Consider the following 25057-nt stretch of genomic DNA (forward strand, 5'->3'; position numbering starts at 1 on the left):
GTCTGTGAGTCCTTACGTGAGGGATGCTGAATGTGTGTGTTTGTGTCTCTCTGTAAATGTGGGTATGGGGGCAGCATATGTGTATGTGTGTGTGCGAGCTGCAAGGAGTGGTTCTTCTTGGTGGTGGGTTCTTATCCTGTTAACAGGTCATTAACACCAATTGATTTTCCATCAAGCATTCCTCAATTTGCACGATGCATAAGAAGGAGCATGAAGAACCACATGGTGACCCATAGCGTCACGTCACAACAAGCACCTAGCAACCTGCCTCATTTTGCAATTCCCACATCCCCCACCTGAGGCAGCCAGCTTGTCAACCTCCATGGTCTTCCCCCATTTGTGAAACTTTACCTGCGCGAGGAGGCGGTTGACTGACGGCTTGCAGGGGCATGTCAGGTGGGGTGTGGGGGAGAAGGAGAGAGGCATGGGAGAGGATCTAGCTCCTGTTCATCACTGCCCTTTCCTGCACCTCCGGGGGCCTCCTGGAGATGGAGTAAAGAAGAGATGGGAGCTCTTGGCATATCTTTATCTCCTGACTGACTCAGCTGCTTCTCCCGAAATTCCAGTTTGCTGGAAAACATACAAATAATGTCACGACGTCACTCCCGACCTTGAGCAATGTGATTTTGGTGATTAAACGCTGCCAAACTGTTGTAGAAACATTATGAGTCCATGAAGGAGGAAGCCATTATGAAAACCATGGAAGCTGAGTGGAGCAGCACTTCACCCCTCAAAGATGAAAACATACAACCTACTCAAAACTATCATAAACAATGGCTCAGAGGTGGCTGTGCCTAGAATGGAAGGATAAGCCACCGTGAAGAAGAATCAAGAATGGGCCTCACAAAAGCCTGTTGCATCTTTGTTTTGCTCTCAACAAGAAAAATGTAAAGGCAGCACTCAAGTAGCAAGAAAGGGCTGGTATATCCTCCCGCCTCAAGACAGGCTCTCTTCATAGCAAAATCATCTCTTATTATATGACCAATTAAAGGTCAGGAAGCATATGCATGAACACCAGTGAATTCACACCAAGGAAATTTACTATACATTATACACCGCAGTTTGCTGTGAAATACCACAGTAACACTGGAGTACTCCTGTGAGCTTACTTGGAGTAACGCTCATCATATGGTGTAGCTTGTATTTTCTTTTCTTTTTTTATTAAATTGTATATTCCATAAAAGGCCCATGGTGCTGCTGTTGTGAAAGCACAAAGACAAAAAAAGAATATGGCATCAACAATGCAGAAATGAAATCAAGGGTCAGAAAAATTCAGCAAAAGGGGGTTTTTAGCTCTTCAAGTTGATCTTCTTTACCCAGCATTCAGCTTTGAGACGACTGAGGGTTTAATGTATGCCGGAATAAACATGCTTAATCTAATACATGAAGCAATTGAAAACTGCAAAAAACTGACACATACATGTAGAACGACAAAATTAGCTGTGTTCAGCCAATATGGGCTTTTTCTTTTAGCTCTACTTTACTCTTAATTATAATGGGCCACTGCCATAATGGGATTGCCAGCCCCTAAACAGTGACAGCTTAAAGAAATGCCTTCTGGAAGGAATGTGCCTTTGAGGACTGATTTTCCAGAGCTTTTTGCTTCACTTTTAAGCTCGATTCAATTCAACACTTTTTTTCTGGTCTACAAATCCATGCCGTTGCAGCTATCAGGGGCCCAGAACAGGCAAATTGAACTGCATTACATCTTGCCTTTTTTTTTAAACATAGTTTCACTTGCCTTTCTCAGCCTGCCTTCCATCGTTCCGTGGCCTGCCAAGTGTTTCTCCACTCAAATTCGATATAGAGGAGACGCCGGGAACACAATGCTAGCGGCCAGCATTTCATACTACGCCGGCTTCTGTATCTTATCTCTGAAACACCATTGTCCTGCCAACTCCTGCCAAGGTCCCCAACTCCCAGCCAACCCAAAAATCTACCGATAACCACATGCACAATTTTTCAGCTAGCCATAGCAAATGCATCGTTTTCCTTTTTTTTAAAAAAAAAAAAAAAAATAAAAAAAATCTCTCCCAATGGAAGGTCTCACCGATTTCCCCCGGAATGGTTCCTTTCACTCATCAAGTCTCACTGCACTAATGCCACCATCCCAGCCGTGGGCCACCTGTGTGTCTTGGCTACACTGTGGACCATTTTGAGACACACACTCGCACCAGCCCTTGCTCTCCACTCTTCTCTCCGAACATTACTAAAAACATATCATTTTCAGCCTTCCACTCCAATTTCCACTCCTTTGTTACACAGAGGAAAAATCACATCCCACTTGTTTTTGAACATCCCCAAAGATCATTTTAAATGCTTCAGAAATAAACAAAAAAAAACAAGGAGAGAAAGCTATCAACAATGCTGCTATTAGCCTATGGACCTGCTTGGTGTACGATGAAATAATTAGATGCTTGTGGAAACAAAAGGAAAGGTGGAGTTCACAATAAGAAATGGCAATGAAGATGAGAAAAGCAGTTTTTGCAAAAATAATAAAAATTTATATGGAAAACATTCATATTAATTGATTTCAATAAAAATCTTTTCAAACAGGAATCGGTGTACATAAGCTAACCGATTAAATAATACACGTTTCCAGTCACTGAAAATCTGGATTTGCGTTTGCCGGCATATAAAGGATGAGAAACGGGCCCAAAACAGCCCATCTGAAACCACCCCAACACACTGCACACACATTCCAATAATAAGACATGGCAACAAGCCGATCGCCCTGACAGTTCCAACGCGCAATTGAAAAGGGAAGCTCATAAAAAATAATCACATTTTACAAGCTTTTCACAAGAGGTTCACGGAGGGGAGGTTGTTTTTCTCCATTCTAATATAAAGCAGGAGACCCACGTTGCTCTCTTCACTCTGGGCTGTCACACAACAGGACTGTAGACTGCCTAGAGGCATCCAGATCCCACCATCGACCTTCCCTGTACATGTCCAGTGAATAGGAAGTGACAATGACAGCGTCTCAGTGGCACGGGGGTTGGCGGTTGAGGCCACTAAGGTCCAGACAGAGTAAACAAGCTTTCCTGACTTCTATCAAAAACTTGATATTTTCCATCACCAACCAAGAAATTAGATTTTTTTAAAAATTATTATTCCAAAATCTAAAAACGATTTAAGATGATGGGAAACATAATATGCAATAAATCAAAAATAACTGGAAGAAATACACAACTGTACTGTTGGTTACAGGAAGGGGAGATACTGAATATTCTTTTCTGGGATGAATTCTAATGGGGTCAGTTTTGTTAGGCGTTTAGTTCAAGGTCTCTGTGTTTTTACAGGAACTCGATCAGAAAGCCCAGTACATTTTAATGACAACCTTTAAGTGGCGCTTTCAAGATCCAACAGTGCTCTAATCTCCTGCCATAATTTTATTTGCTATTGTCTTCTACAAGTCTTTGATTTCAATATTTAATATTTTATTTTGTGCCAAAATCAACGTGAACAGGAAACACAAGAAGAGTGTTAAAGCTGAAAGATGGAAAACAGGGAAAGACATGAGAGAGATGAATCAGGTGTGTGAAAGAGGAGAGGCAAACAAGCAGAAAGCAGGAATGAGGCGCAGGGGGAGAGTGCCAAGCAGGTGTTGGCCGGGAATCAGAGCAACCGTAAAGGCAGGGTCGCAGGGGCAAACGGGCTGCCGGTGCTGGGGCGGGCGCCGAAAACCATGCTCAGAGTGGTCTTCTGAGCCTGGCGGCCCGAGGAACGGCTCCACGGCCATGACATTTCGAGACAAGTGCCGCTGCTGCTTTGATGGCACACCTGCTGTGAAACCGGAGCTTTACTGTGGGCCGGAACCCAGTCCAGGACGAGTTCGAAGCCCTGCCGAGGGAAAGCTCAGGCAGTTGGACAAGCCAGCGTGCACTTTTGAACATTATTGTTGATGGCAGGAACAGCCACCGCCAAGGGAGCAACCATTATACACATTGGACACTTACATCAGTGCACGTTAATGCTGATACTAAGTCATCTTGGACCACTGGAGAAAGTGCTCTTCAGGGTTATTGCCTCCTGTTCCACAGCCAGACATGTTAAGGATACAAGGCTGTATGTTATATGTCATTCTAATGGATGTAAAGAGTTTTTTGTGTTTTTTTAAAAATGTAATACATATCTCTTCCATTCCACTTTTGGATGGTTCACTACACTACAGCAGCATTGGAAAACATTTTAGTCCTGTGGACATATGAGTGGGTGGGTCACAGTCTGACCTTTTATTGGAGGTCATAAAATGTCTAAGATAGTATTTAGCCATGTGAATTTCAACCGTTTCCTTCTCCTTCTGAAAGAAAGTCAATGCTTCCATCTAAGGGCATCCACAAAGAATGATGAAAAAGGGATATTCATGGGGGAGACTGAAGACCCCCCAAGGAACTGAGACTTGGAAGCTGTTATGTCCATGATTTAATGGGGAGACCACAGGGCGGCGACCGTGCACCGCCCGACACAGGTCGTGGGTGCAGGAGAGCTGATGCCGACAGGGCATATTAATAAATTTAAATGTATTAATTCTTTTATTATTAATTTTAACTTGATAATTTCGGGAATAACCGATACACAAGAGTAAAAAAAATGCTCCACTAAATTACATAACCCACACAAATCCTTCATAATGAACGTCACAACATAACAAACAATGAATCCAATCATCAGATCTCCTTCTTGAGTATTTCAAGATTTTCTAATGCAAATGGCATGCCAGGAACTTCATCATTTACAGCAGATATTCTTTATTCCATATAAAAACCAAAATTAGCTTGTTTCCTGACTGACTGTAAAATCAAGGTTATTATCATTATATGACAGCATTTTGGACCATGTCTTCTTTCCTAAAATCAATCCACCATAACACACATAAAATACTGTTCACATTTCCTGTGGGGTGACAAAAGAACACAACGAACCAAAGTGAGCTCTTTGATCGGGGGTAATACAGCTACGGGATTCTAACTCAGGACTTTCAGATGACAAGACAACAGGCCCACTTTTGTCACAAAGCCTGCCTTCACTCTATACAGAACATACACAGACTTTTCAAAGCAAGAATTATGAGTAACATGAAACACAATGTATGTGGCAAAACAAAACTTAATGTTAGAATTTCTTAACTTGGAATGCATTAATCTGATAGGTTGTTGTTATTGTTCATAGCAGCAGTTTTTCAGTGTGGGATAAATATCAGAATAAATATCAAAAAACATTGCACCCAGACAGGATATCAGTTAATCGCAGTGTAAAAATCACTACACTGTGAGAGAAAGAAGACAGATCACCAATGTATTAGAGATAAACACTCAGTCATGGTGGTTTCAGACTCTGCACAGATGGTTTGTATGAACAAACTCTTCACACTTCAGACATTTTCAACATCTTAACTGGTTTCTTTATATTGTATACACAGAGATGGACAGATGGATGGAGCATAGTGGTTAGAGCTGCTCCCTTCGTACCCAAAGGCTGCAGCTTCGAGTCTCACCTCCAGCTATAGTGGCCTACAGCAAGGTACATCGCCCCCCCCCAAAAAAATTCCCTTTGTATAAATGGATAAATAATTATAAGTAGCTTATCGTTGTAATTCACTTTGGAGAAATGTGTATGTTAATGTAATACTACATAATGGCATTAGTTTCTGAACTAAATGTACCTCAGTCATAGGATTAAAACACCCGGGGGTATTATTACTATGTTAGTGTGTTTCCTTTCTTAGACGAGACTACCTGTGGATTCAGAACATTCACCAGATTCAACTTTTTCTCGAGCCAAGGGAATAGTTCCTATTGTGACTGAGAACAGATACTGGTTGCTTTTCAGAAATCAAAGTTCTGCCATTTAGGGAATGATTACTGAAGCTGATGTTTAAATTTTGTGTTGACAAACTAAAGCGCACAAACATGAAGAGCGAAGAAAAGTAAGACTGTGAGCATGCTGAAAATGAAAAGATATTTTCATCTCCCCCCCAAAAAAAAAAGTGTTTACATTTCATTTAGCGTCTTCATGAAAAGTCGACAGTCACATCCTTTCTGAATAAATAGGGCTTATTTTGCACAATTCTACATTGTGAGACATCGATTCAGTGTGGAGCAAACATAAGCATGAGAAAGCAAATAACCTGGATTAAACCTTTTGAGGGGCATGTGAAGAAGCCACACAAGTCCATGTCTGCTGTAACCATAAAGACATACACACACAGAGATGTAGACACACAAAAGCAAGGAATTTCATGGCCGGAAAATAAAATCCAGCTGAATTTCTGTTTGTTTGCTTTCTTCTGAAATTTTGGCTGTGTGTTTCCTGGCAAGCTCTTGCTTTGTTGGACCACATTTACCTGTATGCCACTCCTTTAGAAGCTCATTCTGAGCTTAATGCAGGGAAATGCAATGCTCCCTCACCGCAGGGACTGCTTGCCCTGCTGTGCAGCCAACGTGAACTCTTTGTTGGACGACCCTGAGTGTAACTCATCCAAGTCATTCTCTTTGGCCTTATCTTCACTCTCCTCCAGTCGGTGGATTGAAAACCATATTGGTGCTGACTTTGCTGAACATGACCGAAGGGGTGTAGCCATCATCGAGAGAAAACCAAACACTAGTGGTCCTACATGAAACGCACAGCTGTGTCATAAAGGTTATAAAAGCATGTGGCCAAATTACTTCTGACAAACTGGTCAAAACACTTGACAATTCTGCTGAATGTCAGTCTGAAGGTTTCAAACACCCGATTTACTGAGATAGCACAATATTAGCTTTTGTGTCACTGTAGACCAGCATCATGTTTCAGTTATTGTTGGTGTTACTACTTACGTAATTGTATTCATTTTTAAAGTGAATCATTCTCATAGTATGAACATTCCAGTATAAGGGTATAGTACACGTATCCTTGGGTGAAAGCTGCAATGGACACATATCTTGAATACCAAAAACTTGAAGCAATGATAGCAAGTAAAAATTTTGGCAAATTTAAACTTATGTCTCTAAGGTCCTTTTAGCCTGGTAGCATAAGTAGGGGAAGAACAAAAGGCTCCTCGGAAAATATAAATGCATCCAAAACCAGAAATAAAGCAAATATGTCAGTATTATTCTACAACTGTTGTTATGAAAATAACAGCTGGTGCCGCTGCTGCGTCTCTGCTCAGACACCCTTCAGTGTCACCTGCGCCTCTGTCGTCCCCTCCATACTAGACCATTTTTGCATTTCATCTCTGCCCTGTTTCATTCTCTCTTGACAATTTATCGGGAAGGTGACACCACCCTAACCCTAAGGTGACGCCACAAGACGAAGTGCTACGCATACACCGTGCCCTTCAGTTCCCTCACTATAGGGAATTGGTGGCTGTATGACCTCTGCCAAGACCACGTACCCCGGCAAGTTGTTCAATACCATCCTCCGGCTCACGGTCCCCCGACTATCACAGGGCACTGCGGTTCGCACAGCTGCAGCCAAGCTGGCCGCTCCCCTGGTGGAAAACATCCGCCACACATGGAGTGCCGGCATGAAGCGGGCCGCGTTCCCAGCCCCGCAGACACGCGCTCCCCTGACCAGGGTCCGCAGCGGTAATCCTCCAACGCATGGCTTCAATTTGAGCCTCCCCACAACCAGGATGTGTAACATAAACAGGCCAGGCAGCACCGTGCCTCTGAGCTCGCCTCCGCCGGTGGGCCTGTGGCCAAACATCCCATATGAGAGCAATTCTGTGCTGGAACAGCATTGCATCCATGTTCACTTGGTAGCAAAGCCCACACTTTTTTTCCCCCTCTCTCTCAGCGAGGGATTTTCTGCTTCAGCTCCCAGTCAAAATCTTCCACTCTCTCGCTAATAACACCCACGTGTTCCTTGTGCCCGATTAGCGCAAACAAGATGAAAAATCAGGTTTCGGCAGAGAAGAAATAAGACTTGGGATTTCCCCAAGCGGAGCTGAAGTTAGGAGCTTTGTGAAGAAATCTTGACTCATATTTCCCACCGTGTCAGATGGGATCATGTGGATGTATCTGCTTTTTGGCGGGGAATGGTGATAATATGGCCTGACCCTTATAGGTGTGTCTCCAGGTGTGTTTATTCAAGAAATTAATGTAATCCACATGAAGCACTGAAAAACATGCGCACATCTCAGCGTGACGCAATGCAGTTCCTCCACACAATAACCATAATACTCAGTAATTTACAGGGGTACCAAAAATACTGCAGCATATTTATATTAATTTATGAATTTACTGAGTAAGGCTATCTTATATAAACACAAATAAAACAATGGTTAAAATACAGGCAAGTTTATAGTATTTTATGTACTCTGTGACATTAACATTTTTCAGATAAATCTGTTGACGAGTCAAACACACTTTTAGATTCACTTACGGTACTGGTATGCATTTATGTTGAGTTTGTGTGCGTTCATGTTAGCATTTCCATACTTGTGTTTAAGATGTAAGTAAACTTCTGTACCATGTTTCTGTGTTAATGACCTGGTGTTTTACCCCATAAACTTACTGTGAGCAGGTGGAACTTGTTATACAAAAGTGTAAGAGTTACAGCGTTAACCGAACCCAGGTCTGCTTACAGTCTTTATTTATAGATAAGAAGTCGTCTCAGACAGCGCCAAGTCCACTCAAGAAGATCTGGCCTTTGAATATCAGACGGCGACAAGCGGATTCAGCCCCAGGGTGGAGGTTACACAACCACATAAAATCCACATCCGTCCCACATCCATCCCACATCTGTGGCCTTGAGAATGCTTTCGCTCCAAGGTGGTGAGCTTGTAAATTCACCGAAATGGCCGAAAAAAAAAGCAGAAAAGAACAGGAAAGGGGGTTCAGTTGAAAAGCAAGCTGCTTTAGCTTAAAGCACCGTTACCTAAACGTCCCCTGTGCCAAATGTTTTCATCATTCAGCAGTCTGGTGCTCATTCCTTCTGGCTGTTTCAAGCCGAAATACCTCTTTGTTGCTTCTTTCTTCACAACAGGCATATTCTATGCTAAACAAACTTGGGGATAGTCTGTAGCTAAAGCTGCGTCTTTGACATTTTCCATTCCATGGATAATTTAAAACACGCACAAACAAAAATAATATTTGTTATATAATCGCCGCGGTAAAGTTAGTGGAGAATGCTCTGACTCCAGGGGACTTTTCGCTTAGACATGGTTCCTACCCTGTTGTGCAAATTCAACAGAGAACAGGATTAGAATACTTAATCGCATGGTCCTCAATGAAAAATTGGTCTGGCGGAGAAGTGACACAGGGTGCATTAAGTGACAAGCAGGATCCCAAGTTGTGGCTCAGCAGGGTTCCTTTGGCACCCCGCGAGGAGCTCTGGGAGCGGGCCATCTGCTGGGTACCCTAGCCTCCCAGGGCTGGGCGTAACATAAGCGATGGAGCCACACACTCATCTTTGATTGATCGAGACATGACCTGGCATCACAGGGCTGCGTCTGACTTTTTTCCACTTCTTTACAGTTACTTCCCCTTTCCATCGCATCTACAGAGTGGCTCTATCGATGAGATGTTCTATGAAACAGCTTGAAAAGCCTGGTCAAGCCACTCATACAACCTCAACTTGCCATGTCGAGTAAAATCGCGTTTCTTTCAGGACTAGTAAAAGTCACCACAAATAAGTCAATGACCCCCGATGGTACCCATGTCTGCAATCTGCCACCAAACCACCGACTATCTTTCAGGAACCTCCATGCCAACACAATGTGGTCTCGCATATGTAGGATGTACCTCGTCATTCAACAGTATCCTGCCTTCCAATTCATATATTTGGAAACACGTATGTCCTGTGTGTCACGTTGCACAAGCTAACAGAAAACAGCTCCTACCTCACAAATTTGGACTGTGACTTCCCTTTTTAATACACAGTATAGTAGCACATAATATGGCAATTTAATGCCAAATGTCAATCCTAACCAAGAAAACTGTACTGCTTTTGGCCAAAGCTCATGTCCGTCACTTTTATTCAAGTGATTCCCGCAAAGAAATGCGTTATTTTAAGGAAGTCATCTGTTGACAATGACAAAGAGAGACACATTAGGCATATTTTTTCCATCATCACTGCTGTACTAATAATTAACTTATTTGAAAAGATAATGTGTATTCGGTATGTGACATTTCATTTATCATCAGTTTTCAGACACATAAAAACATCTGAGACAAGAATTTTTTCTTTCTTAGAACACATTCTAAGAGATTATCATTTACTATAAACTACCACATGCAATTTGTCGCCCCAATACGCAAGTAACGAATTCTTCAAAAACCCTTCGTAACATGAATTCTAGTGCTCAAACATTACTACGGCACACAGTGCTCTTGAGAGTGAGCATCTCCCTGTAACCCTGTGGTTCTGAAGGCATCACACACAAACAGGGTATTTACGTATGCATGGGGAATACATACATGGGTCACACATACTCAGACACCATGCCACCCACACTGCAGGTTGTACATGGGGACAGAAAAGTTGATATCATCCCCCAAAGCTTGACTGGGTCCCGAGATCCAGTTGAAGGGACAAATTAGACATATGCTCTGAGGAGAGGCGAGCAATCCTCTGCCGATTCCGAGTGACTCAACTGCAGGCAGCCGCTCGATTCAACACAGCAGCCTTGCCTTAGCATTGCTCTTTTCATATCGTGCCAGTGCATTTTGGAGCAGCGCTTTTGGTCGCATAAAGCCGCTGCCACATGGAACAATCTGTTGTTTAACAACCTTGGAATTTCATTTAGGTGCACTTAAATGAGATTGCAGGCAAGAAGAAAGGCAAAAAAGGACAGCAACCCACTCAGTTCTCTCCCAAACCCAGGCAGCTAGAAAAGGCATGCTTACTCTGCTGCTAAGTTCATTCATAGTAAGTTCAACATCCATGCACGGTGTAGCACGCGCAGAGTTAAAACTGCCCAGAACTCACATCGTCTACTGAAATTCCATGGCTCTTCCTGTCTCAAGATCGGAAATTTCTGTGATTAATGACTCTTTGGCTATTGTCTCAAATACCTGCCATAGAAATAGACAAAAATGAATAGTAGGGCCAGGGCAGAACTAACTTAATTCTTGTCGTCCGCCCCTTTGCAAGGTATGGGAAAAATAGCATCAATCTGAGATTTGGGATGAGAGAAAAGGAGTGAATGGGAAGAAAGAGGCTCAAAGGAAAAGGAACTGGATCAATGGAAGGAGGCTGAGCGATGAATAAACCGTGCAATGCATGGTGTTGATATTTCCTTCAATGCCTTTCTAAAGTGAGCATTTTGGGCTGCCCCGACACACTAAATTTGGCCATTGTGCTGGGGGCGGGCCCCGGCTGTTGAGAGGCAAGGTGAGGAGGCACTGGGGGCAGATGGAACCAGCTCACCTCCTCAATGGCCCCCTTTCTGTCGCTGCCATTCAGCCCCCCTCAGTGGGAACGTCCTGGGACCGTCCGTTTTGGTAGTGAGGCCGTAATGAGCCTTCAGTGCGGTGAATGTAGCGCCATTGTCCCACCCGGGGCCATTAAACCACCTCCTGGGCAAACAAGAGCAGCCCTCTTTCTTTATTAGGGCTGAGGGGGCAACAAAGAGAGGAGTCACCGAGACACGAAGGGGCCTGCCTTTGTTAGTGTCTTTTTGAACCCACTAAATTGCGTGGTCAAAAAGGGGAGGCTCCCATTTGGTTTTTAGAGCTTCCATATTGCCTCATTTAGCTGTTTGGCAAGCAGGGATGTGAACTTAATCGATTGTGTAGTTCAAAACTGTTAAGTGCAAATATGTCCACCAGAGACAGATACTTTTTAAACAAAAATACCACCTTTCTCAGAGTCTTAAAAAGCAGACTGAACATTTAGGAAAATTAATGTACATTGCTTAAACGCAAAATCATGCTATATTTGGTCAACCTGCCATGTCTCAACTGCCTGCACTGAGAAACAGTGTTTGGAAAAGTTAAAAATCTTGTAATTTATCCATATTTACGTGGCAACATGCAGGCAATGAAAAATATTCTGTACAACATTTGTACATAACCCATATTAGAGATACATTTCAGAAGATGTATTCTTCAGCTTGAAAGCTTTTTTACTGTTACATGGAGCAAATATTTAAATAAAATATGAATAAAGGGAAATAAATGAATAAAGCAAAAATACATTGCCTCGTTCTAAAATTGACTCTACGTGGAAAAAATATTCACACAATAACGAAGAGATGGGTTCCATCCTACAGCAGCCTCTCAAATAACAAGCATTTCCACGCTGAGAATGACACAAAATCTTTCATGCAGTGGTTACCATATTAAATTACAATTGTGACAGGTAATGTGGCAGCCCTGAGAAGTAATGGGAATGAAAATAAGGTTTTAAAAAAAAGAGAAAAGTCTGTTCTGGGAATGCACACCAACACAAAGAGCTGGAGCGCTCAGTAGTCGGGATCATGCCACCGCAATGATGTTGTGCTTCACCGAAATTGCGGTTCTGTGGCTCTTCAGATTTGTCCCTTGGAGGGAACTGTGACCCATGCCAGTGATTTGTAGGTAGCCAGGGGGCCGTGACTTCTAGCAGCCGCAACAGTCGGTCTCCCGAGGAGAGGTTAAGCAGCGAGATCAAGACCCCCCTGGGCACCGCTGGCTCTGTGCCGCGGCGTCATCCATCGCGGGGCCTAATCGAGTTATCATATCTACAAATCTCCCATCGGGGGCCCGCGCTGACACGCTCCGAAAAGGAGGGAACGAGATGACAAATTTCTAGCAGCAGGACGTGGGAGCCTAGCTGCCTAGTGGCATGAAAAGTACCTGCAACCCCTAGTGAACCTCCCGACTCGGTCCTGCTGAGCGAGCGCTCACGCTGGGCACCATGCTGGGGCAGTTATTCGATTAGCCTGTTGTTAAATGGGTAACTCTGTTCTCAGCGCTGAGAGCCGCTCGACTCCCACAGGGCCAACATTCAGTGACTATGGGAGCATAAAAGGAAATTAGTTGCTTCAATATGAATAATAAACCTTAGAGTACTTTGGTGATAATTGCAGGCCATGATGCTTGCTTTCAGCCTTATGACACAGCATTGTCCTTTTCATGTCTGTCTCTGAGTCATACTAAATGTTTCAGTACCTGTCCAAGTCTATATTAAGTCCTTTGATTTCTAAAAGTTCACTCCCAAATGGACAGCATTCTGTACTTTGCAGCTCGGGGACTCAACAGAACTGCAGGGTTTCTTGTATGCAGTTTACCGCAGTACATCTAACAGTATAAGTCACTCTGGATAAAGGGGTCAGCTAAACATCAGTTAATACAATTAATAATAATTTTTAATTTCTGTACGTCGATTAGGAGAATAGAATCTACTACAATACATTTAAATGTAAATGTAGGAGGAAAGGTCATATACTGCACCTCATGGTGACGTTAATGCTACATCACCAAACTGAGTGATTCCTGAGATTCATAAAGAGAATAACTGTGGACACTGAGCAGCAGCAGCAGCCCTGCTCTCACACTTCTTCAGGCTATTTTTATGGGCAAATTTTTGGTCTCATGTGGTTGACTAAGCCAATTTTAATGAAATGAAAATCTATTTTAATTGCATATTATATACTGTATACTTACAGTTCATTAATTGTCCTTTTCAGAACAAAGACAAACTCTGTACACTTTAATTTCCACTAACAATTGCTTGAATGTTTTAAAGATTATTTAACCTATTTGTAAAACAATCACAGTTTTCTTAATTACTTATTAAGTCTGGATCAACATAGCTCAGTTCCCAGATGATATATTATCACATATTCCAATAAAGAATGACTGACTACTGACAGACTTTCAGTTTCCTGCCCTTTGGCTGGATGTGATTTTTCCAATAATTTGCACATAAAACTTTTTTGAAACAGGATGTTGAAATTCCAAATCATCATGTGCAGATGTCAGTAAATGCATTTTTTCCACCTGAACACTGGAATTTTCATAAAATATTTGATTACAAAATCGCTACTACTGAATCCACTAGAAACCTACTGACTATGGCGACTCCTGGAAACTATTCTGACTCTGTTATAAACTTTAAATTCCTTGTTTGCAGCTTTTAGCACCGTCAGCTTTTAAGTGACAACAGTTGACCATTTTTATGTTTCATGTTTCTGAGATTATAGCTTTCTGCAGTTGTTTAACTGTTGTTGTTTGGAAAGGTGCCTTGTTTACCTCTAAATATATAACAATATTTGCATTATTCTTCTGGTCCTTCCCCACTATGGGAATGTCAAAAGACAGAGAACAGTTTCAAGTTTCCTCAGGAAGACTGCAATATGTTCCCAACTGATTATCAATCAAGCCTGAAACTTTGGCACCTTAATAAATGACCACTTCACCTCTAGTGTTTGCACACATGCTGTATTTAACCTTATTAATACCCTATTCCTAAAGACTTTTCCTTCTGTCTGAGCACTTCATACCTTAATACGAAGTTACCGATGGCTGCAGCTGATCAGTCACAATGTGCAATGAATTCCTTTATTACAAAATCTCTGATGATACTTGAAGTCAAATACCACAGTCATTTTTAGCACTATTATTCTTAGATGACATTTGCCCTGTGAACCCCTGAGATTTACGTGATGCACAATGGATCGATAAAAACAGTGGAAGTTTAAACAATTTGGGATGTATTTCCCTTCGCCGCAGTCCACAGATACTCGTACCCAAACATAGGGGTGTGGAGGTTGAGTACACAGGCTGCCCTCTGGAAATAAATTTCATATTCTAAATTATCTGCCATTCTGAGACAAAAGCACAGGTATGGAGCCTCTCAGTGTGCGGCGTGACCTGTCGTATCCGTAGGAGAGCACAGCAGCCAGACGGCCATCACAATAGGGTGGAGGGGGGACAGGGGGACAGGGGGCCTGGACCCCAAAGCTGACCCGGCCTGCCAGCGCTACCTGCTGCTCTGCACAAAGAGGCCCCAGTCCTGGGGCTCATCACGAAGAAAGGTCCTGAGATAATGACTTGGCTTCGTCTTCTAAAAGACCTCCTCCTTTCTCACTGTGACCATTTTTGTCTACTATGAATAAGATTTATGCTTAAGGAGCCTTTCTATTCCAGACTTTTCTCTTCTTGGTTTCTGTTTTAAAGCACCGGTGTTTTTTTAATCCTCTTCTGCTGCTTTTTTTTCCCCCATCAATGATTCCAAGAGATGCTCTCCAAGCATCACTAACTGATTAAGGTCCTCGGCTGAGCAGCTTCAGCCTTTATTAGAATGCGCTAGGGTCGGCACTTAGGGTCCGGGAACGTGTCTGGGAATGGGCAGCAACAGCCCCTTGGCAGTGCTTACAAAGGGCCTCTCTCCCACCCAGCTCCACTCACTCCATTACCTGCTCATCCCCTTCCCACTTTCACAACAACGTGAAAAATGTTGGCACATAGAGCAAAAATAATCGCACATACAACAGTGACACTTCCAGCCTTTACCTATGAGGTTCAGACTTCAAATAGGATGTGGAAAGTCTGTTTGACCATTTAACTGAATTCATTCCTGCAAAGTCTGCTCAACTGAATGGGTTCTAGTTTCTTTTTATGCGTACACGGCTAATTGCCCTGACTTTCATTAAAATTACACCTAGATTTTAAATGATTTTCCATGGAGAATCCCTACTAAGAGTGTAACTTGGTCTATGGCTGAGATTAATCTGTGTCTGGAAAACCAGCCCACAAGGGCCTGGAAGTTGTATGTGTTGCTAAAAGGCTTTTTAATTCTAGCAGTACAAACCTTATTAAGATCCATAAAAATACTTATTGTTCTAGAACATAATCATGAAACTAAATACACACACACCCACATTGTCTACAACTGCTTATCCCGAGCGGGGTCACGGAGAGCCAGAGCATCACCCGGTAACACAGGACACAAAGCCAAAGGGGGAGGGGACACACCCAGGACAGGCCTGAAAATACATAAATACAATTTTGCTTTTTTTCCTTCAGAACTCTAGGGTTCTAAGTTTAAATCTCCACCAGCTGTGCAGTCTGTAGATTTCGCATATCATTTAAACATATGCATCTCTCATCTTGCACATTACAAAGAACAATTTTGATCAACTTCCCCAGTACTTTCTTTCATTTTCATATGCAGGAAATGGCACAACTGCAAGTGCATAATATTTTTGCTGACATAACAGTTTGCAGCTGAAGCTGAGTGCAGGGAATCCCAAAGCTGTAAGACCAACCTGTGATCACAAGAGATCATTAATTATTTGCTTGTGTCTGCTGTCCTAAGCTTTGCAATTCTAAAGCTCAAAAGATTTTCTGGTTAATTATTTCAGGCCACACAGTATTGGGTGCTTATTGTATAGCTTTCATACTACATACGGCTTTAAACTGCCTTTTGTGTGCACCTGCGTGAGTAAATGATGGTGTGTGAATGATTGTGCGAAAGATAGTGTGTGTCAGTGCTCTTGATGGTTCTGTCCTCTGTTTACCTTCCCGAGGCCTTACGCTTCTGGGTGACCAAAACCCTAACTGACTGCCCAATGCAGACAATAATAATCATTTAAGTAACTAATATTAAATAATTTAATTTAGCTGATGCTTCTCTCCAAAGCTCCTTACACTGTTAAGCTACTTATAATAATTTACACATTTATGCAGCTAGGCAATTTTACCTGGAGCAATTCAGGCTAAGTACCTTGCTCAAGGGTACTACAACAAGATGCGAGATTCAAACCCGAGTCCTTCGAGTACAAGGCAGCGGCTCTAACCGCTACGCCACCAGCTGTTCTACATAGTTTGAATCACTCATCATACTACCACCTGCTATCATCACAAAATAGCTCTTCCAGACGTTTCCATGTCTTCCCAATGTTGGTGACTTTACAGTGTGGCAGTACCAGCTCAGCTCAAGGACATGTCAGGTGAATAAAGTTGAACCAAGTGGAACATAAGTAAAGTAAAGCAGTTGAAATGAGTCACTCATGCTGTCACTTAATGCCAATTTTTGGAAAAAAAAAAAAAAAAAAAATTTTTCCATCAAATAAAAGTCCTCTCCCACTGTGTCCAGCGTCTCCTCAGCAATAAAAGGCAGCGAGCGGAATACATTTTTAACTCTGCCATTATCCCGTTTTAATCCCATTTGCGGCACTTAGTGCGACAACAATAGAGGCTGCTCCACGGGGCTCTGGCCGCAGCGCAGCCCATAATGCACTTGCCATTTCGTTATGATAGGAATGTCAGAGGGGCTCGACAAGGCTGGGATTCCTGTACACGGCAGACACCGGCTGCACCACGTCACCCCTGGGGAGGAGGGTACCGCATGAAAGGGACCAGCAGAGGGGGCCACAATGAATACCTAAAACCATTCACCTCGGTCCTGGGAAGTAGAGGTTGTCTCCCAAAAGCCCTCACCCCAGCTTCGCAGGATGCTGACGTGGCAGCGGTCTCTCACCGAGAGAATGAGACACACATGGCAGGCAGATCTGTCAAAGGTGACCCGGCCCAGAGCGTGCCGAGGCTCCTGCTAATGGCCGACGTCAGCAGAAACGCGGGGCACCTTGACAGCTGCTGCACATGGGTCAGCAGGCGGTTTGTGGTCAAGCACCTAAAACTGTGTGGGCTCAAATAATTAACTAGGGAGCTTATTAAGCCTGGATCCACACAAAGGTGTAAGAGAACAACAGAAACAAGCAAGTAAATATGTAACTAATGGAATCACACACTAAATTCACAGCTGTGGATTTCCCTGTCTTTATAATACTTTGTCAAAGTCTGACTCTGACAGGTACTGAGTCCACTTTTCACTATTCTCAGCAAAGAGCTATTTAGTACAGACATGTTAACTCCAGAGACAAATGAGCATATAATTATATATTACTTAGTTAATTAGACCTTCAAAAGTTCTGTTACTTAAATCCTTGCAACTGCCAAATTGGATATTTCATCAGAGTGATAATAAAGCTTTTTTGTGATTTCTGTTGCATCTGACACACGACAGGAACTACCAAGCAGTTTGTTCAAACTGGCTCCCTTTTGGTTCACAGTATGAGGAGAAGTGTTTGAGAGTTTGACCACAGGAGATCTAAGTAATGGTTTCTGTCAGTTGCACCGGTAACGAATGCAACAGGCTGAACTGCATGTGACTTTAATCAGCCCTCAGTGGGCAGAGGAACGGATTCAGGCTTTGGGCAAATGTGAAAGCAGCCTTCTCTCCATCAGAACACCTTATGGAATCCGTACGCAATGAATAAGTCTTAAGCATGTAGACAAAAATCTCTGAATGTCAGGGTGCACAAGCAGTTGCAAGTACACACTTGTACTTAATGTATATCAAGTCTTTCCAAGGGGAAGTTGGAAACTATTGAGTAACAAACTTAAGAAGCATTTAGTATTTAGAGTATTTACTTTATTAATAGCGCTAGCACACCTATTCAAATTGTCCGCCGAATCTTCACCCGATATTCTCACTTCGTCCAATACCACAGTTTTTGCCGACACGTACTACATAAGTAGCTGCACATACAATTAGAACAGAAAAATATATACGTGAAGTATAGCCCTTTGCTCACTCCATCTCACACTGAACTGCTTGTCCCATACGGGGTCACGGGGAGCCAGAGCCTAACCCGGCAACACAGGGCGTAAGGCCGGAGAGGGAGGGGGCACACCCAGGACAGGACGCCAGTCTGTCGCAAGGCACCCCAAGCGGGACTCAAACCCCAGACCCACGGGAGAGCAGGACCAGGTCCAACCCACTGCGCCACCATGTCCCCCTCCTGAACAAACAAACTTTTCAACTAACTAAAAAACTCTCAGTCCACGTCCTGGTCCTAAGTAGAGAACCTAGATATCAGGAATGTTTCTTTTCGAGTGCTGATGAGAAAACGCAATAACCAAACATCCCGTTTTATTCAAAATTTTGCAAGTCTTAAACACACACCCACTGAATGCTGTACCTCCATCTACCACATTTCCTGAGAAGACACTCAAATCAGAATCATAGTACTCACTGTAATTCAAAATTTATTTAAATGTATTGTGCCTTGAAGTATTTATTTTGTATTGGTTGAAACAGAAAACCTGTTCTTACAAATAAGAAAAATTTAGAAATGTCTATTACCATTACTCATAAATAATTTTAAAAATCTATCTTTCCATCAGGGGATGCAGTGCCGCAGCAAGTTTGGCCAGGTCCTGCTCTCTGGTGGGTCTGGGGTTCGAGTCCCACTTGGGGTGTCTTGCGACAGACTGGCATCCCGTCCTGGGTGTGTCTTCTCCCCTTCTAGCCTTGCGCCCTGTGTTGCCAGGTTAGCTTCCGGCTCGCCTCGGGACAAGCAATTTCAGCCTGTGTGTGTCTCTTTCCATCATTTCATTACTGTGCTGCAGAATGGGTCCTTGATTTTTCGTATCTGAAAAATTCTACTTTGAGCTGAAAACTAAATTTCTTTGGAAGATACTCTAAATGAATAGATTAGGAAAAAAAATCTCTATAGAAGTGCTCCCTGACTCCAATGGAGACATAAAAACTAAGTGCAGATGTTTTGTTCTACAGGTTCAGTCCATTTACCCTAACTGCTATGCAACCCTTTGGATTCTTTCTTTCTGTAGTATTTCTCACGTTAGGTAGTACGCAAACAAATGCGGCCTTGACCGCTGAACCTGAATATCCCTCCGATGGAAGTGCAAACGTGGTGGGGTGTCCTGAGGAGCACTCTGAGATGTTCTTCATGGCCATTTCCCAGGCACTCAAAGCATGGGGCGCCGGAGATTTGCATGGGGGGTAAACCTCTTGGAGATGGCGAGCAAGTGGACCCAATGGCGGTTCTGAGAAAGCACCCCCACCCCCCACTTTAATCAGACGCCTGAGGGGCCTTTGTGGTGGTGTGGATGGGCCTGCTTTGAATGTGAAAGGGCACCCACCTCTGTGAGACAGCGTGGGCAGCCGCCCTGTGAAAGGGCGGTTGGCAGCCGCGCAAAGCAGAGAAGTCCCGGTGCGGTGGAGTTGGGGGTGGATGGGGGGGGTTGTGCTGGCGAGAGGGGCTTGCTCCGAGGCCCCCGACACTCACGTCAGCTCCACTTTCCACACTGCTCACTCTGAGATCTATAGCCCCCTACCTCCTGCTTTGTGCGCCCGCTTAATCCCGCCCAAAGAGGCTTCGCAGGTGGTCACCCAGTGGCAGGCTCATGAGCAACTGGGGATCTACCTACACTCTTCTTTCCGTGCGCGGTCTAAACAAACAGGGAGCACCCCGGACAATGGCCGGGAGGAGGGGGATGTCAGAATAGGCGCCTGATTGGAGATAAAATAAACTTTTAAGACAACGGGGGCTCCCTTTTAGAGCCTGTGTTGGACTTCAGGCATCATCAGCGTCCAAACGTTTTCATTTTTCTTGTCGTCATATCCTTTGAAAAAGGCTGTCAAAAAACCACAGGTGTCGGGAGCGCCAGAATTCAATCTGATGCTCACAGAGGATTGTGCCGGTACCACCTATGCTTTTTTTTCACTTTTTCAAGTCAAACTCCGGTTTCCCTCAACACCTCAACAGTTAGCATAGTCAGCAGATGAATTGAATGCAGGGCCCTACTTCAGCGCCAGCGTAAGTTTCCCGCTGCCCAGAAACATGAAAATTAATATAGAATGAAAGAGCTGGGAATAAACCAGCCAAGTCCTTCAGCAACATCTTAGTAGATTCCTAACATCGTGCCCTTAAAAGACTCAGACAGCTGTATTGTTTCCTGTCTGCTGCCATTGTTACCGTTGGATTTCCCCTCTCTGACAAATAACTAGAATTCCTCTTAGCATCAAAACCAAAGTATCCACAAGACCCATGAGGTGCGGGAAGCTGTTGCACTGGACCTGCTCGACAAGATGCTGGAAGAGCCTTACTATTCGAAAGTGTCCCTTCTGGATCAAGAAAGAGGGAACTTTGCAAGAGAAAACCCACCTGTCTCCAATCTTTTTTTTTTTAATGCTTCCTGTGTGAAAGGAGCACAGCACCCCAGGCTGCTTTACATGAAAAGAACCCTGTTCCTCGCCAGGGTTCATGGGCATTCTTCAGGCTCGCTCAAGCAGAACTCGAACCACCATAAAAAAAAGCCCTCCGCTCCGTCCTCGCTCTCTCCGCACCTGAAGGTCGGCCATGCGGACCTGTCTCACCCCCTTACCCAGCCCCCATTTCCATCAACACTCACCTCTGGTTTCAGCAGCCCCCCACCCCACCTCACGTTCCACACGTGGGCCCTACGGATCGACCACACGCCATTCCGGGTAGGAACGCAGTGCGGGCATAGTCCACTTAACATAGCTCGCTTATCTGTCACCCTCATCCAGATGGGATCACTTTTCCTCTCTGTACTTCAATGAAATCATAGAAAGGCTTCCATTTCCCAGTATGGGCCATTCCAATACACTTCTAGCCAATAATTGCTACAGATGACATATTATGAAAGAAAGGGGCAGTGTCTATTCTTACTTTTTTTGGTTAAAAAATTTAGGGACACAAAGTGCAATTTTAAAGTACCATAATATTAATGCATAGCTATTAAAAAATTAAACAGAGCAACAAATGCAGAAGTGAGCAGGGGAAAGAGGAATAAGAATTACTAATGAATTCATAAACATTTCATGATAATGACAGGATGTATTAGGCACCTCGATTTGGCATCATTCACAACATTTTACGGTTCTATACAATCATTCCATTTTATGCACACAGACAGGGTCTGTTCAGATTTATATGCATTTAGCATTTGGTTTCTTGTATCCAGTGGTTACCAAAAGAAATCCAACACCACCACAAAGCTGGCACCGCAATGATGAAAACACAAATTTATAGCGTCCTTCTTTCTATGGAAGAGTTGCTATAACTGTGCCATTGAAATGTTTATGGATGGAGACTCAGCTTTTACAAGACACCCGGAAAAGGGACCCACGGAACATGCAGTGCTTCTCTTACATCCATGGAAACAATGAAACTGGAGGTGGTACAGAAGCCCTACACTGGATGTCCTCACTAGTTTGAATAGCCAGACTCAATGCTGGGGACACGGGGTCTCAGGAAGGACCGTGCAGAGGACATGGGGGTGTTCCTAGCAAGAACATTTATTCATTTAGCTGATGCTTTACTTCAAAGCAGTAGAGGCTAACTGCAAAACACTCGCATTCTCCACACTCCTGCCGCAAAACACCACGTTCCTAAAGAGCAGGACTGTTCTAACAGGTCTGCTGGAGTGGGAAACTGATGGGAGAACATCTGTCTGCACACACCCAAGGGCTCCTGCTTATGTGAGGCTGACCGCACAAACAAAAACAGACAACATGTTTTTAGGATGCTTTCTGGAAACTCTCTCTCTGTTCATCTATTTAAGTGTCATAAAGAAAGACAGATGAACTAGATGCATTTCTAACTGTTTGCAGCAATGTCCAAGGACACCTGTGGGCAGCTTTGCTGTCACTCTTCTGTCCAGCTGAGTAAACAGAAGCATTGGCCAGGCTGCCCAGGTGTACTCAATCTTTTCATTGGTACTGTAGTACTCTCAACAGTTTATTCGATTAATATGGAAGAAGATATGGCATCCATATACATCTCATGGGAGTGGATTTACTGAGTGTCACCTCGACATTTCAGTCATTGAGGACAATTGTCAGTGGATGTCCACTCCAAAGGAGGTGTCCATATGATGAAGATGTGTTTTTTCCTCCTCCCTTTCCAGTCACCCTTGGCATTGGGTTCAATGTTGATTTTGAATTATAAGGTTTATTGGGATGGACCGAGTTCCTCATGGAAGTATATGGTCAACCAATCAGGAAGCTTTAAAGATCCAACTTCCAATTTTTAAGATCTAATTCCAAGAAAGTGTGTACTCTTTAAAGTACACTGATGAATTCTTATTATCTTGGTGTTTGTTGTAAGATGCTTGGCACATGCATAAAGCACAACTTTCAAGCTTTTTTAAAGCAATTTTTGGCCAAATTATATTAGAATTTCAGGACATGTGTTTGAGATTCTCAATTACATGCTGTTGGGCACACATGGTTGATGCAGAGATAGCCATTCATGTAACCATACAGACACACTGGTGACAAAGACCCCAGTGGAATGTGTACATCTGTTCACCACTAGTTTAGCAACAGTTACTCTATTACCATGTGAAAAGAACAGCCAGTAATTCTTATTGTCACTGCAGACTATCATTTCAGTTATACAACAAAGGTATCTGATTTTGGCCATTATTCATGTCTGCTAAAAGTGTATATACTGAGAGTCTATATTAAATATGTTAATAACACTCAGCTCAACACGCAAAGGGCTTAACATTTGTTCAACATTACTGATGCTTTCCCAAGAATGGGTAGGATACAAAACAACTTTTAACAATTAGTCAAGGCATGCACATTCACAACACATATTGTATTTTAAGTCACTGTGAATTATTCTGATGCCCTTTAGAAAGGTCTAATGGCCTCAGAGGAAAAACAGCTCACTGCTGGGAAACACATGTCAGATGTTTCATGTGTCTTCATCCCAGTTTATGCATTCACAGTTGAGTGAATCCAGATAATAACAATAAACCACATACGTATTGTATACACACACACACACACCTATCCTCTGGATAGTGATACCATTTCTGGGTGGGCTAGCTGACAAAGAGCAGTGTCCAGCAAAGCAACAATGGTCCAGGTGAGAGAACAAACCTCAACAGACTTTCAAGAGGACAAAAAAAATGCACATTTGCTATCTAAGACCCTAAAGAAAGATGTCTTAATGGACACACACACACACACTTTCTGAACTGCTTGTCTCATACGGGGTCACGGGGAACCGGAGCCTACCCGGCAACACAGGGCATAAGGCCGGAGGGGGAGGGGACACACCCAGGACGGGACACCAGTCCGTCGCAAGGCATCCCAAGCGAGACTCAAACCCCAGACCCACTGGAGAGCAAAACCCAGTCCAACCCACTGCACCACCATGCCCCCGGACACAAAACCAATACTGGTCAAAGGCAAATTAACATGAATAAGATCTGGGATCATTTATTACACCCAAAATCATGGTGATAATGTGAACGTCACTAGGAGGGTGTGGCGGCGCGGCAGGTTTGGTCAGTGCCTCGCTGTGCGGCGGGTCTAGGATTTGAGTCCTGCTTGGGGTGCGTGGCAGTTCCATGTTTCTCCCCTGTGAGTGCCTCCCCCGACATGCAAAAGAAGGACCAGGCAAACCACTTTCATTCCTCTCTTGCCTTTAGAACCACGCAATGGGTTTCTATGAGTCAGGTTTCACTCGGTGGCACCGACGACAAACATCACTCACTCACTTTCGTTAATGACTTGTCCTTGTCAGAGTTGGGGCACCCTAGAGCCTATCCTGGAAACGCTGAACGCTTGACCAAGAGGATACACCCTGGATGGGACACCAGCCTACCACAGGGTAGCCACAGGCTATGAGTAATTTAGTGTCATCAGTTCACTGGACCTGCATTCTTTGGACTGTGGGAAGAAACCAGAGCTTCTGGAGGAAACCCACAGAGACACAGGAAAAAACTGACCTTGTGACCAGACTGTACTGGATTTCAACCCACAGCCGAACAGCCCAGAGGCTGCAAGATGGCAGCGCTACCTATTGTTCCACTCAATACGAGGACCTAGTAATTATTAAGTACTAATAATAAATGTTATCCCCACTGTTTTAATACAGACCTGCTGAAGCACACAATCTTTTTGTCTTCTATATTTTCACCCAATAAGCGATGCAGACTGGTATGCTGAGTAGGAGCTTCATGGTTTTACAGAAGTTCATAAAAAACACAAGTACTTAAATCTTTGTGAGGCACTGATTGCTTGAAAGGGTCCTGCTAATTTCCTAATTTAAAAACTTGTCACTGTATTGGAAAAATCCAGTTCTGTATAAGTTTTTTTTTTTTTTTTTTACCTGTCCATCATCCCTTTTGTACCGGGGTTTCCGTTCTCTCCGAATCGCAGAATTCCTTTGTTTTACGCCTTCAAAAGGGGTCTTGCCGTCGCACCCGTCCAGCTTGGGATCAGCAGTCAGCAGGGCGGACTCCGCGAGGCTCTTCCACCTGCCAAAACCAGTGCATGTCTAATGAGCCCT

At 43.6% G+C, this 25057-nt stretch overlaps 1 long non-coding RNA gene across 2 annotated transcripts in view; it reads right to left on the reverse strand.

Moving 5' to 3' along the window:
* Nucleotides 1–362: 362 nt before the first annotated feature.
* The window catches only part of LOC108937313 (uncharacterized), a 28437-nt gene continuing 3742 nt past the window's right edge, over nt 363–25057 (reverse strand). For both annotated transcript variants that reach the window (XR_001966328.2, XR_001966329.2), the window contains exons 2-3: nt 24878–25025; nt 363–482 (exon numbers count right to left, since the gene is read on the reverse strand). This is a non-coding gene — a long non-coding RNA (uncharacterized LOC108937313). The remainder of the gene's footprint in view (nt 483–24877; nt 25026–25057) is intronic.

This window comes from Scleropages formosus, chromosome 8, assembly GCF_900964775.1.
Source record: "Scleropages formosus chromosome 8, fSclFor1.1, whole genome shotgun sequence".
Classification (NCBI taxonomy): domain Eukaryota; kingdom Metazoa; phylum Chordata; class Actinopteri; order Osteoglossiformes; family Osteoglossidae; genus Scleropages; species Scleropages formosus.